This window comes from Ceratina calcarata, unplaced genomic scaffold (assembly GCF_001652005.2).
Source record: "Ceratina calcarata isolate Rehan_Ccalc_2016 unplaced genomic scaffold, ASM165200v1 scaffold106, whole genome shotgun sequence".
Lineage (NCBI taxonomy): Eukaryota > Metazoa > Arthropoda > Insecta > Hymenoptera > Apidae > Ceratina > Ceratina calcarata.
In genome coordinates this window covers 23620-27047 of record NW_017131496.1, presented here as the reverse complement: position 1 = coordinate 27047, position 3428 = coordinate 23620, and positions in this window count along the sequence as shown.

Here is a 3428-nt window from a genome sequence, read left to right as displayed (position 1 = left end):
AAATCTTGGAAAAAGTGAAAATTCTTTTCGCGTAATTTCGAAAAATATTTCAAATAAAAATTGTAGGTACTGCTATTTCCTGTAAAAAAGGTCATATACACTTTTCTTCTATGTGGCATAATTTAGGACTATACATATATTTACTATCTCTGTGCAACTTTTGATTTCTCTTAAAATCACGTGGTTTGAAAGTAAACAGACGATCATGTGCTGAACGAAATTTTGGTTAAAACACTTTTGATTTCCCTGTAACTACGTTTACATACGTCTAAGTATGTATGCATGCAGTTTCTAAATAGACTCGGTTATGCATCGGTGGCATTTTAATGTAGAGGAGCAGTAAACAAAGCTGGTTATTACCCTGGTCAGGGATTATTCCCACGAGTCTCAGTCAGTTTATTCGGTCATGTAAGCAGGTAGCGCGAGGTGGTTGTTCGCGGTATAATTGCATGCGGTCAGACCGAATTTACATCGCGTTCAACTTGGCTCTCCGCTGCGGCCAACCATTTACGTCGCTACGAAGTCGTTCCTATTTAAAACGTGAACATAAACACATGGAATTATATTTGAAGTCTGCACAACGCGTACCGATTAGATGAAAATCCATCGATAATTAATTAAATCAGTGCTTCGTTGTATGGACCTTTACGTGTATTCATATTCATACATTTTCTCTGGGATTTGTACTCTAATTTTAATTTATCGTCGAGATAAATGTCCCAATGTTTACTCATTTGCTTATTTATTTCTCTCATTTTAAGATGACGTACGAGATTATGGGAATAAATAGTAAACAGGAATAGTGGGAGATTTACATTAAATNTCCATGGCTTATAATGAAAATTATTCGAGACAAAATAAAACGTTCTCTTATTCTTCGTTTTGATTATGGCAATCTTTAACTTGGGTTGCATACGAACCCGGACGTAACTGCGAAACTGACAGGAAAATAGGAACGACGTAGGCCTGATTAATCGAGACTCGGACGGGGAACTTTGGCCGCGTTCGTTTCTCGCGTGGCTGATTCGTGACTGGAATGAACTCGTTCCGCGAGAAGCACCGGTTTGAAGCGTAACACGTGCCAGGAAGCGTTCAAGTGCTTCAATCGAAATTAGGAAACGCTTTCAGCATCGACTTAAATCGAATCGAAGGAATATCACAGAAATACCTGAGATTAATCTGTTCTATCGTTAATGAAAAGAAATAGAACGTCGATTAACTGGACGTCGGTTTTTAAAAACGTTAAATTAATTAATAGTTCATTCAATTTTTGCAAAACGCCAGAAAGAACTAAAGAGTCAACTCGATTTCGACGTGCCATAGAAATTTGCTTTCACGAAAATTCCTCGCGTCTTGTCAAACACGTTTATTTTTTGCAAAATGAAATAACACGGCGATTCAGTTATAAAATTCTCTTTTTAAGAACGGTTGGTCGCCGTGGCGTCAAACGAGCTCCGAGCAGCAATTTTAAAATTGTACTAACATGAGGCTGTAATAATCGCGGCGGTCTGTTTTTATATTCACGTTCCACGGCGAAACATCTACGTTCATTCCCGGTGGTTTAAGTGAAAGCACGTCGTTTCAGTATGTTAGAGTACTTTTTTACGAGAATTTAGTTGACTTTAATATAAAGATTTACAAATGGAATGCAGAGGATGAATTGATCTCGGCTGTACAGAGTGGGCGATGTTAAAATCCAAACAGGGAATCATAGCTGCGGAAGCTAATTCGATTTAAAATTACATTTTAACTTCGAATAGAAACGAGATCCGGGGTGGTAGAAGTCCGAAGATATACGAGGATAGGTACCGGTAATCCTACTTTTATGTATCGATTGCTATTCAGTCCCAGCGCGGCGTCGCACCCGCCAAAAGGTTGCTTGAACCTTTTCGCCAGAAGTCATTTAGCTGTATCAGTCGAATTCGTTTTTTTATCGTGTTAAGCCGCGGTAAGCTTCGTGCGGTACAGAGTCCGCGAAATTGGATCGGATAAATGAAGTTATAATACTTGAGAACGCACCGAATATCGTTAATAATTGTAGTTCGACGAACAATTCTCGTTTTTAAGATACGATCGCGTGTAAAACTCAGGGAACACCAAATTGCCAATTTTTTAGCCGCTATAAAAAGATCGTACGACGATAGGTTCATCTGAAACCTTTGGTTTTATTCATACTTGGATTTCATTCGGCCAGAAATATTTTTATATTCTGATATCAGACAGTAAAGTATCGCTCCTTTCTCCGAAGATCTGTCAAATTCAAACAACTCCACGAGGTTTAATAAATTCCTTTCACGATTCGTTTTACACCGAATTCCAACGCGAAAGCTTCCCCTTTGCAATCAGCCCCTAAAAGTTGTATCATTTCCCGTTACCGAGATCTCGCGTGTTAGATGAAAAATGACCGCAGGGTAGAAACAGCAGTTTCCACGCTCGATGCAATGGCAGAAGCCCTGCTACAAAATCTTTTTAGCGATATTGCTCAGAGATCTCATCCGCTGAGCCATCGATACGAGAGGAAAGTGCCAGGAGGCAATACTCGGTTCGAATCATTCATGCACTAATCAGACTAAACGCATTTGAGACAAAGATACTCCAATAAATTTCCTACAATTTACGAGTAAAACGTATAAACTCATGAATAGACAAGAGATTTTAGTGCAAAACAGGTTTAAGATAACCAGCTAAGAAAATGTATTTCGAATTACAATTTTAATCATCGCACACAGCGTTTATGTACTTGCATGTACCGCATGCAGGTTTCATATTTTCAAGCATACTCAGTTCTTTGATAAACGCATAAAATCCGCAGTCTACTTATGAAACTCTGTAATCACATATTAAACGCAAGGTTGCAAAGTAAGACGGATCCGCTGTGAGAACAGCCTCCAACAAGTGAGAATGATGTTACAATTTATAAGACGATAGTATAAACTTGCTGCTACTTAAATCCTCGATTCTGTCGTACTTAATTTGTTAATTGCGACTGGTTTCCCCTATGGACGTGCCAAGAGGCGCATTACACGCATCCGGGTCGGCATTTTATCCCCCTTCAGCCGTGAAAAGACAATTTATCGTCGTCCGAAAAGGCTCGTGGGGTGCTTTAAGGATTCCTCAGGGACGCATTGCCCGTTTATTCACTAAGAGAAAAGAATTTCTGATCCCGTGGTCAGATATATAATCCGGGGGACGGTGAATGCCCTTTATATTTAATCTCACTCCGATAGCGACCAAAACGATCCACTTTTTTGCTATCTGTCTCAAGACAAAGAAATAATTGTTTAAATTTATCTAATGATCATCTCTGATCAAAGATTAGGTTCATCTCGTTAGAGAATCTTTTAATTAGATGTTTCCCTTTGATTCTGTTATTTCATGTTCGTCTGTAGGAAATACCTAATATATCGAGGGATCATTAACGATTTATA